The following is a 16006-nucleotide window of genomic DNA, read 5'->3' on the forward strand; positions in this document are numbered from 1 at the left end:
CAGGGTGCCGTCCTGCAGGTGCCCACTTTGACACCTCACCTTCACTTTGTGGCTCAAGACAAATGGCCTGGGGAAAGATGGTGTTGAAGTGGAGGCAGCAACCACAGGCAGCTGGTCCGTGGGACTCGTCTGTACAGGGAACCGAGACGGGGCTGCAACTGGAGGTGAGCAGTGGGGTGTGGGGCCAGGCGGGTTTCTGAAGACCGGGAATACTCACTCCAGCAATGGGGACACTCTGCCTTCTCTTTTGCCCACTCAGTCCCATTTGTTATTTTGTTTTGTTTTTACAAACTTTTTATTTTGGAACAATTTTAGATTTATAGAAAAGTTACAAAGATAGTACAGAGAGTTCCCGTTCGCCCCCCACCCGGTCTTCCCTTTGTGAACTGCGCACATTACTGTGGTACATTTGCCAGCACTCAGAAGCTGACATTGGGCCATTGTTAACTCAACTCCAGACTTTATTTGGATTTCGCTAGTTTTCCCATTAATGTCCTCTCTCTGTTCCAGGACCCATGCCAGGGGACCTCATTGCATTTAGTTGTCACGTCTCCCCCGGCTCCTCTGGTCTGTGTCACGTTGTTTTTGATACCTGCTCGGGGCCAAGACTAGGACCAGAGAGGTGAGTGAAGAGAGCTCTGGTGGCCCCGGGCCAGGGGTTGGGCAGACAGGGCGCCCTTCCGTGGTGCTGGAGAGCTGGCAGGACAAATGGCCTGGGCTCGCAGGGATGGCCGGCAAAGGCAGGCGCAGGGGGCTTTGGAATTGCTTTAAAAGGGGGAGGGGGTTCTGATTGAAAAGCCAGCCTGAATAATAACATCCAGCACTGTATTTTGATGGGATAATTGTTTTATATTTATAAAGATTCTTAATTATCTCCAGCAAATGCATTTAGCTCACTTGGTAATTGAATTAAGGAAAATGTCTTTTCAAGCATTGTAAGTCATTGCTGTAATAAAAAAAGAAGGAAGAATGACTTTAAAGTACCTCCCTACATGACCTAGACAAACTTGTTATTACTGAAAGCTGAGTAATCCCATTAAGGCCTCAGTTCGTTCTAACAGAACAGGCGCTCTGGAGACGCCACACGAAAATTGCAAGAGATGGGGGAAGCTTCCTTTCTTTGGGAAGCCTCTGCCGACCCCACTTCGAGCGGATCCTGCCCTCCTGGTGCCCTGGACATACTTTTATTTTTGTGCTTATCGCACTGACCTGTGACAGCCTCCTGGTCAGCTTCAACTCCCCTTTATCCCCCACATGTCCTGAGAGCTCAGATGGACGGCATTTGCCCACTTCAGTATCTCCCAGCACAGTCAATAAAGGAGCACGTGAAATGCTTCCCAACCTGCGTGATTACCCCTCCTGCCACAGCAGGGAACAGTCCTTCATAAATCCTGTGTCTTTGGAGGAACGTTTTCTGGTACACTGCAGCAGCTGTGGCTTGCAATGTCTAAGTTACCAGGACGTCGGTGAGGAGGGTCCTGACCAGGGCGGAGTAGGGGGGACCTGCGGCATTCGGGAGCATGACGCCTTGGTGCTGGAGTCTCCAGGCTTGCCAGGCAGCTCTGGGGCTGGGGGTGGGGCTGGGAGGAGCCCAGACAGATAGGCCTTGAGCTTTGAAGAAAAATCAATATTCACCAGGGAGTTGATGGTATCGTAAAAGTCTCGAGTTGCACTGCCATTTCCTGGCCCCTGAGTGGCTCAGGGTGAGCGCTGCTGAGGAGGGAGCTGCCCTGCCTGCCCCTCCCCTGCATTGCCTGTCTGAGGTCCCAAAAGGAGCAGGAGAAACCCAGCAGGCATCTTAGGTGGTAGAGCCACTGGAGTGAGCCACAGCAGCGAGGCGAGGACGGTGGCTCCCTCTTTCTTTCGGAGGTGCATACATTCAAAAAAATAACTACTCAATGCCTGCTATACCCAGGCCTGGGGCCACGCTCTGGTGATGCGGCCAGGAGCCCAGCAGACAGCATGCTGCCTCCATGGAGTCTACAGTCCTGCGTGGAGATCAATGTTGAACGGGGAAATGAGACAGGAAACTGGCTAAGTAGAGGCTGATAAGTGTCATCCAGCAAAGCAATGAACAGGCAGGTGGAGGCTCAGGAGGGCTGGTAGGGCTGCTGTAGGGTGGGGCTGTGGGCACTCAGCGGAGCAGGAGCCTGGGCAGTGGGGGGGCCGGCTCCTGACACAGCCACTCCCCGACCACTCTTGGCTTCTCTGCTTCCTTCCTTCTCTCTCTGCCTCCTTCCCACACCCATGCCCAGGTGCTCCTGTAGCTCTGGCATGCATAGGGACACTGAGGTGCCCTATTGCCAAGTGGCCCATCGCCTTCATTTCATAGTCCAGATGCTCTGACAGTGACCCCAGGTGACCACCCATGCATCGCCTATCCTGGTGGGGGCCGCCCTGTGCCATGCAGCATGCACGACACGGCACAGCATGGCTCATGGCTGCCCAGCACCAGGGGCCGAGGGGATGATGGGCATAGCAGTGAGCATTCCATGTGGCCATCACGCCTGGGATTGAGTCCTGCTCGCCTCTATCAGGGGATGTCTTTAGGCAAGTCTCTTAACATGCGTGTGCCTCAGTTTTGTCACCTGTAGCCCAATGCCTCAGGGTGCCAAGGGGATCACACGCATGAAGCCCCTGGCAGGGTGTGCCAGGCACGTGTGCACATGCCCCCTGGAGGGGATGCATCAGCGCGGGCGGAACTCTGCCGTTCCAGCCTCCTGAGGGTCCTGAGGGTCCTGACGCCTCACCAGGCCGGGAGGCAAAGGGGTTTGTAACTTACATAACCGCAGAGAGAGGCAAGGTTGCTGCCCACAATGGTGCTTTCACAGGGCAGCTCTGGGACAGCATCCTCACCCGACTATATGGAATTCCACATCCTTTCCGAATCTTGGTGTTACACAATAGTCACTGAGATATCATGTACCCCATTAATGTTGAGACTTTTATGTATTTACAATTCAGCTTAAATTTTTACCCAGAGAAGTTTTCAAAATGTAACATGTGTTAGTCACTGCGTGAATTGCGAAACCAAGGAAATATCTCCAAAGTGCTGGCCTTGACAATGTAATCTGGCAAGGCTTGGGGAGGAATAAAAATAACACTTCTCAGCATCGCCGTCTCTGAGGGCAGGAGTGATCTGGAGCCCTCCTCAAGCCCACAGGTGGTTGGGCAGCACGTGCGGGGCTGGGTGGCCACCCTGGGGTCTTCTCCCCCCTTCTCCGGCCCCTCCCCGAGGCCAGGACAAGTCCTGCCTGCCCTCAAGTGGGGCGGTTGAGCCCAGGTTGGGGTGGTGGTGAGACAGGGAGACTGGGGAACTGGGAACCCTGATGGGGGTTCTGGGTCTGACGCTCACCAGCCTGGAGGTCCGGGGCATTTCCCTAACCTCAATGTTCACGGAAAGGTTCAGGGGCCATGCCCCGGGTGGCCACAGCAACGGGAAGCTTCCTGGCTGCCTCAAAGGGCTGTTCTGTGGGGGAACCTGGTCCAGGATGATGGAGGGGAGGCAGCAACTGGACTTTTCCCCTTGCAGCTGTAAGGATAGCTTGATTTTTCTAAACACAACAACCCTGTGTCTCCCCACTGAGTTACAAGCCTGCAGGTGGCTTGATGAACATGTGGTTTCTGGATGTGACATGAAAGTTAGCATTTGCACGCTCTTTGTCTGGTTTCCCTGGGTTTGTTTTTCTTGCTCTTACAGTCCTGAACTATTCCCAATCATGTTTATGTTGAGGCAGAAGACATGGCTGTGGAGTGTCGGTGCACCAGGGTCTGCCGGGCCCCCGCCTCCCCATCCTTCCAAGAGGCACCAGCTGCAAGGCACGTGCACGTGCCCTCCCGACACCCCAGTCCCCGAAGAGCCTGCTCCTATCACTCCAGGCAGGCACTTTTGCTGGGATTCCAAGGCAGCTGAGCGTAGAGCCCACTGTAGAGGCATCGGCCCCCCCCAGGCCTCTAGGAAACCTGCTCTTCTCCTCCCTCCACAGGCATCTGCTCACAGCGCCAGCGGTGCCTCATGCTCCACCTGGAGCGCTACTGTCTGTCGGGGACATGGGCTCCCAGGAGGCTGCATGTGAATGATTTCCGACCTTCAGAACAACCAGGAAGTAGGGACTGGGATTGTTCCCATTCTGCAGATGAAAAGACTGAGGCTTGGGATAACATTGCTTGCCCAAGGTCACATGGGCAGTACAAGACAAAGCTAGGGTTGCAAATGGTCACGCTTCCTACGCTTCCTATTTTAATGTTCCTTTTCTGCCAGCTCCTCCTCTGAGTGCTGGCTTTCCCTGCTTACCAAGCCCCCAGCTCCTCACTGCGGTGCCAGAGCACCCAAGAGCCTCCTCTGGCAATGCCCATGGCCCACAGCACACTCCCTTTGGCTCTATCAGGCCTCCCTTTTGGCGTAAGTGCCACCCACTCGCTCCTCTCCTGCTTTCTGGCATCGTTATTTAATTGTCCAACCCTGGTCTGCCCAGTTAGATTGTAAACTCCGAGAGGACGAGGAGTCCGCACCGGCTGCCCCCGGGCCTGGCCTGGGGCTGCCACGTGGCTGAATCTCAGCCACACTTGCTGTAGAATGATTTGTTGTTATTCTCTGAGGCTGGGTTTCCACGTGTCTGGGCACAGGAGGACAGAGTCCCCCTCCCCGTCCAGGTCCTTGGCTGGCCAGCATTTCAAATGATATTGTTTCATATTAAATTATTTTAAATTCCATGGACCCTGGTTTCACAATCAAATAATTCGATCTTGTTTACAAATGGAATTTTTACTTTTTGACGGTTTCTTGCTTTGCTGGGCTGGACGGTCAGTGAATGCGTGTCCTCCCATGCCCTCCAGTCCATCTCTGTTGCCTTCCCTGGGATGCCGTGGAGGCCGGGAACCATCCCCAGGAGCGGGGACGTGGTCGGGGGGGTGGGGTCAAGCAGCTCCGTGCAGGCAGGCAGCTCACTGTGCTCAGGGCCTGGAGGCTGGGGCGTTCTCTGCTTCCCCTCTTCCAGCTCTGGCCGTGAGAAAACCCACAAATAACAGAATTGGAAGGGACCTTTGACACCCGTGATTCCAACATCCCTTTTTACAGGTTAGGAAACTGAGGCACAAGGTCCTGGTTCCTGGGGTCGGGCCTCGGACCCAGCACTGGGTCTTTGCACAGCCTCCTCAGGGCTGATCCACACTTTGTTCTCTTCTCCCCCAACCCCACCACATCCAGTCAGGTGCCACTCACTGCTTTCACTTACTGAGACAGAGAGAGGGAAAAGTGCGACCTCTGACCTCTAGGAGCTAGGAACTCGGGTTGGGAGGGGCTGCGGATGAGGAGACAGAGGAGGCACAATGAGGTGAACCCTACGGGATTGGGAGGAGCTTGGAAGGCAGTTCAGAAAGGCCACGCAGGAGGCAGGGCGGGACGGCGGGATGGCAGGCCAGGCGCATCCAGCAGCATTTGCAAAGCTGCAGACGTGGCCAAGTTCAGTAGCTGTGGCCGGACCCCATTTGTGGCGGTTGATGAGAATCTTGTGACTATTTTTTTTTTTTTTTTTTTTGAGACGGAGTCTCACGCTGTTGCCCAGGCTGGAGTGCAGTGGCGCGATCTCGGCTCACTGCAAGCTCCGCCTCCTGGGTTCACGCCATTCTCCTGCCTCAGCCTCCTGAGTAGCTAGGACTACAGGCGCCCGCCACCGCGCCCGGCTAATTTTTTGTATTTTTAGTAGAGACGGGGTTTCACTGTGGTCTCGATCTCCTGACCTTGTGATCCGCCCGCCTCGGCCTCCCAAAGTGCTGGGATTACAGGCTTGAGCCACCGCGCCCGGCTCTTGTGACTATTTTAACCAATGTGTTAAACTTCACTCTCTCCCTGTGCGTCTCCTTGTCACCTTGGAGAGTGTTATTAGTCAAGGTTCTCCAGAGAAACAGAACCACAGAATGTACACACACACATGCGCGCGCGTGCACACACACATATGCACACACATCACACACACACAAAGAGGGATTTATTGTAAAGAACTGGCTTGTGGAATAACTGAATTGATAAGTCCCAAGATTTTCAGTCAGCAAGCTGGAGACCTGGAAGAGGCTGCTGGGGACTAGATATGTCCCCCCAAAATTCATATGGTAAACCCCAGCTTCCAATGTGCTGGTCTTAGGAGGTGGGGTGTTTTGAAGGTAATTAGGTCAGGAGGGTGGAGCTCTGATTAATGAAATTAGTGCCCTTATAAGAAGAGACAGGACAGCTCTCTCTCTCTGATCTCTGTCACCTTAGGACATAGAGACAGGAAGGCCAGCAGGAAGTAGGCCCTCACCAAAACCAAACTGGCAGCACCGTGATGCTGGACTTCCAGCCTCCTGAACGATGGGCAGTAAGTATTTGATGCTTAAGCCACACCAATAAATATTTGATAGCAGCCCGAGCTTAGACAGAGCTGACGTTTCAGTTCAAATCTAAAGGCAGGAAAAAGCTAGATATTCAGCTCAAAGGCTGGCAGGCAAGAGGAATTCTGTCTTACTCAGTGTACAGGATCCCCTTTGTCCTATACAGGCTGTCCACTGATTGGATGAGGTCCACCCATATTAGGGAGGGGAAGCTGCTTTACCTGGCCCACTGATTCCAATGTGAGTCTCGTCCCCAAACTCCTCACAGAAACACCCGGAGTGATGTCTGGTCAAATATCTGGGTGCTGTGGCCCCGCCAAGTTGATGCTGAAATTAACCCTTGCAGAGGCCACTTCTTTATCATGGGACATATGCTTGGAGCCACTCTTCTGGAACTTTCTCTAAGCGAGTGATGGTATGGGGCAGATGAGTGTCATTGCTCTGTGGTCACTTGATGGGTGACCTGGGTTGGTCCCATCAACCTCCTCACTGGACTTGGCTCAGAATGGCATCAGGCTGTTTTCACAAGTCGACCGGCTCTCCAGGGTCAGGACCAAACCTGCTGAGGAGATCGCAGATGGCCCTGACTCCACGCGCCGCCCCCAAAGGACCCTAGGGCAGGCGTCTGAGCCAGTCCCAGGCTGTAGAGGTTGACTCAGGAAAGCACCAGGAAAAGTTGGTTGTTAACATCCCAGTCCAATTTTTTTGATTGGGCCTAAAGGCAGGGACTTCCTTCTATAAAATCTGGGAGCTGAGTGCAGGGCAGGCCTGACAAGGTGCGAGGAGCTGGCTGTGGACTTCAGCTCTCCCTGGGTGTCCAGGAGCTGCCCTGGGCCCTGGTGGCTCCTCCTCATCCCCACCTCTCTGCTGCACCACTATGGCCTCAAGGCCTGCACTGCCTCACAAAGCTGTCCCCAGGCCAGGCTCCTATGAGCACGCCGGGCATCAGAACTCTGGCTGGTGGACCCACAGAGGCCCGGGGTAATAGCAATGAGAAGAACAGGCCACCACCACCCAGCCTGCGGGATGGCCAGGGACACTCATCCAGGGCCATGGGAGTGTGAATCAGTCGAGTACAATATGCATAAGCAGTGTGGCCAGAACCAGAGCTTTGAGGTATCTGACTCCCGGTGTCCTGCTACCATCCCAGCACTGTTGGTTAATGGCGAAAGATGGGGCACTGGGGGTGGGAGGTCTGTGTCTACGCTTGGTGGCACCTAAGAAAGAGCAGCGTTTGTCTGTAAGGATTGAGATGGACAGGTCTCTAAAATCAACACGGCAAAGAACGCAAGAGGCTGAACCCAAAGTATGATCCATTTGGGGGTTAAAAAAATAGATGGTATAGGCTGCGTGGTAGCTCACGCCTGTAATCTCAGCACTTTGGGAGGCTGAGGTTTGTCAGATCACCTGAGGTTGGGAGTTCCAGACCAGCCTGACCAATATGATGAAACCCTGTCTTTACTAAAAATACAAAAATTAGCCGGGCATGGTGGCGCGTGCCTGTAATCCCAGCGACTCAGGAGGCCGAGGCGGGAGAATCGCTTGAACCCAGGAGGCGGAGGTTCATGCCATGATCTGCAGTGAGCCGAGATCATGCCACTGCACTCCAGCCTGGGTGACAGAGGGAGACCCTGTCTAAAAAAAAAAAAATAATAATAATAGATGGTGTAGATGCTTTTGGAAGAATATGCGGTCACTGCTCACCACAGCATGGAACACGTAGACGGGGGTTACCGCCTGGTGAGTCTCTTCCAGGTCCCTGAATGCAGCTAACTAAGCGAGTCCTGAGTTCCCCAGGAGGCAGGCATTCCCATCCTACTCGCTTGGCAGATGAAGACACTGAGGTACTGGGAGAACTTGCCCAGGCGGTACAGGTGGTATGTGGTGGTTGGGGGATGTGAACTTGAGCTGCTGACCAACTCTGCTGCATGTGCTGATGACTCGGGCTCCTCTGGGAGAGGGGCAGGGGCCGAGGTGGGGTGATTTAGTTTTTGTTTTTGGCCTTTCTGAGTCCTCTGTGCTTTCTTCACAGGTGCATGGATGACTTACTTTGAGAAAATGTCGACAGGGTGCTCTGCAGAGAGGCATGGGCTTTTGTGCCTTTATCATGCTTTTCTGAATTAAAAGAAAAACACAGTCATGTGATTTTAGAAACGGAACCCATGGAAGAGAAAATACTGGGTCTGTGGAAAGTCAGCTGAGGAAACAGCCAGAATGCTGGCAAAGAGGGAAAGATGCCCGGGCTTGGTGGTGGCACCTTGGAGCCTGCTTACGGAGCCAGCTCTAGCTCCAGTGATGCTGAAAACGGAACGCTGGGCATGCAAGAACCGTGAGCCGTGTCCAGTCCACTTCCTCGTTACACAGGTGGGGAGACTGAGGCTGGGGGAGGGGCTCTCCCCTGCACAGGTGTCACCCAGGGTCCCGCCTGCACCCGAGCCATACCTCTGTGCCCTCCACCCAGGCCCCACTCAGCTGCCCCCAACTGTAATCTGGAAAAGATGAGAGTGGACCAATTATTTCTGTACCATGGTTGCACGATTATCAAGATCAAAAACGCCCGAGGAACTATATTTAGTACAGGACAGAATTCAAAGACTACCTGGTAACAGGAACGTCTGCCTGCAAGGCCAGGCACCCACACGACCCCTCGCTTTGTCTCTTTCTGTCTTGGAACCCAGGCCGTACTTGAGCTCCCATCTGCTACCCCACACCCCACTGGCTGTTGCAAGAGTGATGTTGCCATTGGTGACCGCAGGTCTCCCAGCAGCCTGGTGCCGAGAGGCCACTTCAGGCTCTAACGGGGGCCCGGGTTTCCACGGGAGACGGCAGAGCCACGGTGTGGCAGGCGTCCAGCTCTCCCCCTGATCAATTCTGTGACTTGTCAGAAGACCCCCTACCCGTGGGCCTCGGTTTCCTCATCTGTGAAACAATGGGAGTGACCTGGAGGGTCTCCGCCAGTCTCAGTCTAAGCCCTTAAGACAGAGGCAGACACTGTCGGCCTGTGAGCCCCTGGCTTTGCTCTTGCTTCAGGTCAGACAAAGAAAGGACTGGTGGTCTCTGGGCATCCTGAGCCTGTCTCCATGGAAACCAGCTCGCCCACCCCCTCTCTGGCAAGTGTCCTAATGGGTGCCATGGGAAACTGTGGGCTCCAGCCCCAGGCCGCCAACTGGTTGGCGGCCTTGCATTTGAGATCCCTGGCCCAGAGTAATGGAGGGGACCTCATCTTATAGAATATACAGCGAGGGTGTGGAGAGGCTGTGGGGGAAGCACAGCCTGGTCAGCAGGCACTGGGTATCCTGGCTTGAGCTCAGGGCACCTTTGTCCCAGGGCAGGACCCTCACGTCTCGGGCTGCTCCATCCCCATTGGGGTCTCCCTTCATTCTTGATGAATGTCCACTCACAGAGGGGGCCCCATGCCTCTCCAAAGACCCCCACCCTCCAGTCCTTGTGTCCCTGAGGTTGGCCTCCTGGTGGCCACCTCATGGGGAAGGCCCTGGACACAGGGGCCCCGGCCTAATGCAGCATGGCTTCATCTTAACTAGTTATGTCTGCAAATACCCTGTCTCCAAACAAGGTCATATTTTGGGCTTCTGAGTAGAAGGTGATTTGGGGGACACTCATCAACCCAGCACAACGCTCCCTCTCACCATGCTCTTTCAAGAGAAGGCTCTTGGACACCTGGAGGCCACCAGTCCATTCTGGATCCCCAGAGGCCACCAGTCCTTTCTCCCTCTGACCTGAAACAAGAGCTAGCAGGGGCTAGCAGGCCGACTGCATCTGCTGCCTTTTTAGATACTGGCCCCAGCCGCAATGCCCAGGACTGAGTCATGGAGATTCCCTCAGAAATGGTGCAGCCCAGTCTGTCCACAGAGCGAGGGGGGGACAAGCCTGGTGGCCCCGGCTTCAGTGCAGGCCATCCTTTCCACCTGTTGTCTCCTCTTGGTCTCACAGGGGACCCAGTTCCTATCCTCTGCCCTGAAGCATGGCTACGACCCTCATGGGCCACAAGCTTGACACCCTCAGGCGGCCAGACTGTACCCCAGATCTGGGGCTGGTAGCAGCATGGGTGTGGTCAACTGGCACGCAGTTGTTACCCGGACACCCTCCCATCAGCACTTTTTTGGGGGGTGAGTGACAGAAACTCAACTTGGGCTTACAGGTGAATTTACTGGTTCCTGTGATCACAGAGTTCAAGGTTTAGCTGGACCCGGTGCCTCCAAGGACGTCACCAAGTCTGTCTGTCCGTCTGAGTTCAGCGTCCTCCAGGTCTTCGCTCTCCAGCAGGACTTCTCCTCAAAGTGGCCAGGTGACTGTCAGCTCTGTGGTTCATTCTACCAGTTTTATCAATCTCCACTCCTCACTTTGCTCAAATTCAGCTGTGAGTAAACTCCCAAGCAGATCGCAGTGTCCAAAGGGAGGGCCCTGGTCTCATGTGCAGCCGGCAACTCTATGGGTTCAACTCCACCCAAACTATGTAGACCACAGCAGGGAAGGAAAGCCAGGGATGCCAGGATGGCCAACACCACCGCAGAAGCCTATGGATCCTGTGCAAAAGAGCTCCAGTAAAAGGAGGGCTTTGGGGCCCAGTGTGTTGGCACACGCCTGTAATCCTAGCACTTTGGGAGGCCAAGGCGGGTGGATCACCTGAGGTCAAAAGTTCTCGACCAGCCTGACCAACATGGGGAAACCCCGTCTCTATTAAAAACAAAAAAATTAGCCAGGAGTGGTGGCGCATGCCTGTTATCTGAGCTACTTGGGAGGCTGAGACAGGAGGACCGCTTGTACCCAGGAGGCAGAGGTTGCAGTGAGCTGAGATTACACCATTGCACTCCAGCCTGGGCAATAAGAGCAAAACTCTGTCTCAAAAAAAAAAAAAAAAAAAAAAAAAAAAAGGGAGCTTTGGTCTACAGAAAGTCAGACACCATCACAGCATCACAGGGACAGGCACACAGGCTGCAGGTTCCCGTTACATCCAGGACTCCATCCTTCTTCTCTCCATCGTCCCCACAGGCTTTTCCCACAGGCCTTTGGTTTCCTCTGGATGTCGGCGTGCCCCTGTACCAGCACTGCCCTGGATGTTGGCGTGCCCCTATACCAGCACTACCCTAGATGTCGGCGTGCCCCTGTACCAGCACTGCCCTGGATGTCGGCGTGCCCCTGTACCAGCACTGCCCTGGATGTCGGCGTGCCCCTGTACCAGCACTGCCCTGGATGTCGGCGTGCCCCTGTACCAGCACTGCCCTGGATGTCGGCGTGCCCCTGTACCAGCACTGCCCTGGATGTCGGCGTGCCCCTGTACCAGCACTGCCCCGACTTGTCACTCCAGGGACAGTGTGTCCACCCCTGGCCTAGCTCGTCAGAAACCTTTGTCTTCATGTCATCGTGTCCACTCATGATGTCCAAGGTCCTTCTGTCTTTAGAGAGCATGGGGAGGAGGGGCATTGTGCCAGGCTGATGCGTGTCCCCCAAATCCACTTCACTCAGAAGCTCAAAATATGACCTTATTTGGAGACAGGGTCTTTGCAGATGTAATTAGTTAAGGTGAAGTCATACTGCATTAAGGTGGGCCCAGGGACTGGCAATCTTATAAAAAGAGGAGCAGACACAGAGACAGATGCAGAGGGAGGGCGGCCATGGAAAGACAAAAGCAGAGAGCAGATGATGCAGCCACAAGCCATCGGATGTCCAGGGCCACTGGGAGCTGAGGAGGTGAGGAAGGACGCCCCCAGCAGCCTACAGAGGGAGCACGACCGTGTCTGACAACTTCAGACTTCTGGCCTCCAGATCATCACGGCAGTACATTTCTGCTGTTTTAAGCCACTCATTTTGTGGGCCTCTGCTGCAGGAGCTCAAGTAAACTCATTCAGGTATTCAGGATGGTTGCGCTGGGTCAGGAGACGGGCCACACACGGTCTCTGGGCTGAAGGAGTGGGCACCAGAAACGCGTCCTCAGTTGACCACATCTTGGCACTCAGCTTTGGTGACTCCCCGTGGTGTTGCTGATGTCCCACCCTGGCCTCTAGGGTATTCAGAGTCCTGCACCCCAACCCTGCTCCCTTCCTGCCCTGACCTCATCTCACCTCTGCAGTAGCAAGACTTTTCTGTGGCCTGAACCTAGATCCTCTGCCACCTCTTCATTCTTCTCCTTCAGTGTGGGCTCACCAAGAGCCATGAGAGTCCCCAGGGCTGCAAGGGCACACAGAAAACCCACAGCTTCATACACTGAGCTATCACTCCTCATCGACAGGACCTCAAGCCTCCAGTCCCAGCTCAGTCTAATTCAATCTGTGTATCTTTGCTCAAACTCTTGCAAGGAAATCTGACCGCCTTGGCCTGGCTGGGGCATCCAGCGCTATATCTGGGGTGTGGCCTGAGACCCTTCCTTCCTTGGTAGGACTCAGCCAGGGTTAAGGAAAGGGCAGATTCCTTGGAGAAGCATGAGGAGGTAGTGCTTCTGAGGACACTCATGTATGTGAATGCCCAGTGCAGACGTATGGAAACGATGTCATCTACATTTAGCCCCATCCCTCTAGGGTGGGTGTCATCAGATTCCCATCCCAGTTTGCAGCTGGAGCCTCGAGGCTTGGATTAAGTGCTCACCAATGCTGGTAGAGAAGACTGTCGCTTCCCACCACTCTCAGCACTTGTCAACTTGCGAGGTCTCATGGCAAGTAAGTCCTGGCCACCCTGGTCGCCTCATAGAGGAAGTGGCTTGGGCCAGACGCCCTCCTCTGAGGTGAATCTTGAGCTGGAGCTTCGGTGCGCACCTGGAGCACGTGGCCGGGGTGTTCAGCAAACCCTGGGCAGGGAGGACAGGCCGGCCAGGCCTCAGGCCCCGGCATCTGCCTCTGTAGCGCATTCATCCACTTTGGGGGTCTTTGTGTCCCTAAAAGAGTCTGAATATGAATCCACACTCAAGCAAAATCACGAAGGAGATCAAAGCAGCTGCAATGACACCGGAGGAGGCTCATTCTCGTGGGAAACCTCAGAGTAACAGACATCGGGGAGGCGCTGGCTACAGGGTCATGACGGAGGTGAGAGGTTGAGGGTAATGGACAGAAAGCAGCATGCACCCAAGTCCAGGTGGCAGGGAAAACAGAGAGCAAGGAGGAAGCAAGACTGTGAGCAAAACAGGCCAAGAGAGGCCAGTCAGTCACAGATGCCAGGCTCCAGCCCAACCTGCCCAGACCCTGCGTCTCAGAGGGCACCTGCCCTCCTCCATGCACCCAACCTGCCCTGTCCCATCTGTGTAGGGCCCCGTCTGTCTCCCCTGCAAAGTCAGGTGGTCCTCACTGGAAGGTAGGAACTGGGCTTCACCATCTGGACTGCGCAAGACCTGCCTGGCCATGAGAGGAGAACAAAGAGTTTTCTAGAAGGCTGGCTTGCTCACACAAGTAAAGAACTGCCCAGCAGAAGTAATGCTTAGGCAAAGCAGGTGGGTACTGGTGGTGGTCACAGATGCTGGGGTGAGCCACAGGCCTGAGCCATCCATTGTGGGGGTCTGGAAGCCAGTGTGGCTCCCACACACAGAGGTAGACAGTTCCTGGAGAACACCAGAGTCTAGGCCCCAGGGGCTGGGCGAACCTCAGAGGGCGTCCCACGCCAGCTTAAAGGCAGCTTGGAATGTGGCAATTGATCAGTGGGTGCTGGGCAGCTCGCACCCCTGTGCAGACAGCCTTCTCCATGGGCCAACAAGTGTGTCACATGCATGCAGATGCGTGTGCATAGGGCCATGGGGGCCCAGGAGCCTTCCTACTGCAGAGTTCAAAGATGTGGGCTGAAGGACGTTTGGAGAGCATCCCCTGCCTGTGCTTCTGTTTTACCTCAGGGCCCCAAGCCTCCGCTGGGTGGTGGGTGGGTGCTGCTCCCAGCCTCCCATGCAAGGGGCCCCAGAGGGAGGGAAATGGCAGACTGGGACAGAGGCACCACGTGAGAGCAGCTTTGTGATAAAGCTGCCAGATACACAAAGCAACAAATAAAAAGGAAAAAGGGAACGGGACTCAGCACAATTCACAAGTCACAAGGGGATTGGCTCCAAGGAGCAGGTCCGTGGCTCAGCGGGTCCACTGGGGCTCTCTGGGCAGAGGGGCCTGGTGTTTCAGGTCCCTTCCAGAACCTTCACCCTGAGTGGCAATGACATTCCGTAGCCTTGAGGGGCAGGGACTCAGAGCTCGGTACCCTGGGGCTCTGGGGTGGAGGATGAGGATGATCCAGAATGGGGAGGCAGAAATAGCCCCCCATTCCTTTCTACTAGTTCTCATGCCTCCAGCCCCTTGCTGCAGCCACACTGGCCTCAGTTACACTGGTTCGTTCCTGCTCCTCACCTGTACAGGGCCAGTTCCTGAACTGTGGGGGGGCCTTTGTATATACAGGCACCAGAACATTCCTCCAGAGCTTCACTGGAGCCCTCCTCTTCAGCATGACGGTTCTCGGCCACCTGATCCAGAGCTGGCGGCTCCCAGGCATAGCCCATCCCTGCTGCGGCCCTGCACTACCCCAGTCCTCACCTGCATGCAGGGGACTGTTCACATGATGACCGTCTGTCCATCTCCTGTAAGGACGTCGGCTCCTTCCATGTCTGCTGGGCTGAGGATCCCTCACAGCCTCCCTGACCTCAGAGCCATGAAAGACTTGCAAGGCTTGAAGCAAACTCTGAACGGACCCTTCACAGATAAATTCTACCAGGTGCATGTTTCAAAAAATTTTATTATCTAACCTAAGAGTAAGTTAGCAATCGATTTCCTAATCTTTATTGACTGGCGGTGTGCAGGCTAGTGTGATTAAAGGTGTGAGAAAGACTTGCCAAATAAAATGCATGAACAGCTTTCATGAGCTTAGCTCCAATGTGCAGAGTGATAGGGTCAGGGAAGTGTGCGTATGTGTGCATGAGTGTGTGAGATCAGGGTAGTGTGTGTGTGTGTGTGTGTGTGTGTGTGAGACATCAGGGCAGTGTGTGTGTGTGAGATCAGGGCAGTGTGTGTGTGTCTGTGTGTGTGTGACATCAGGGCAGTGTGTGTGTGAGAGATCAGGGCAGTGTGTGTGTGTGCATGAGTGTGTGAGATCAGGGTAGTGTGTGTATGTGTGTGTGTGACATCAGGGCAGTGTTTGTGTGTTTGTGTGACATCAGGGCAGTGTTTGTGTGAGATTAGGGCAGTGTTTGTGTGTTTGTGTGAGATCAGGGCTGTGTGTGTGTGTGCACATGACTGTGTGAGAGCAGGGTAGTGTGTGTATGTATATGTGTGTGTGTGTGACATCAGGGCAGTGTGTGTTTGTGTGAGATCAGGACAGTGTGTGTGTGCATGAGTGTGTGAGATCAGGGAAGTGTGTGTGTCAGGTCACCACAGTGTACGTGGGGGTGTGCGCGTGCACAGGGAGCACAGGGGCAGCCATTCCAAGTACACCCTCTACTTGGGTAAATCTGGGAGTAATGATCGCTCCAGCAGTGAGAGCTGGCGAGGGTGGTGCAGGAAGACTGGGGCCTGCCCCGCGAGGGAAGCATTAAAAAAACAGTCAAAGGAAAATGAACTCAGCTCTCCCGGGGTGGAGGAGGTGGAGGTGGAGGTGGGCGGCCAGGGAACAAATCTGGTTGCTGCGAGGCTGTCAGAAAGGGCCCTAGTGCCCTGCCAGGAGGAAAGACTCT

The 16006-nt window shown here is 54.7% G+C and overlaps 1 long non-coding RNA gene across 1 annotated transcript; it reads left to right on the forward strand.

The window, feature by feature from the left end:
• The first annotated feature begins 88 nt into the window (after positions 1–88).
• On the forward strand, positions 89–11751 carry LOC105467401 (uncharacterized). Its single transcript, XR_011625501.1, has 5 exons — positions 89–164; positions 511–622; positions 8399–8730; positions 10526–10672; positions 11377–11751. It is a non-coding gene; the product is annotated as an uncharacterized lncRNA (long non-coding RNA).
• The last annotated feature ends 4255 nt before the right edge of the window (positions 11752–16006 follow it).

Source organism: Macaca nemestrina, chromosome 7 (genome assembly GCF_043159975.1).
Source record: "Macaca nemestrina isolate mMacNem1 chromosome 7, mMacNem.hap1, whole genome shotgun sequence".
NCBI classification, from domain to species: domain Eukaryota; kingdom Metazoa; phylum Chordata; class Mammalia; order Primates; family Cercopithecidae; genus Macaca; species Macaca nemestrina.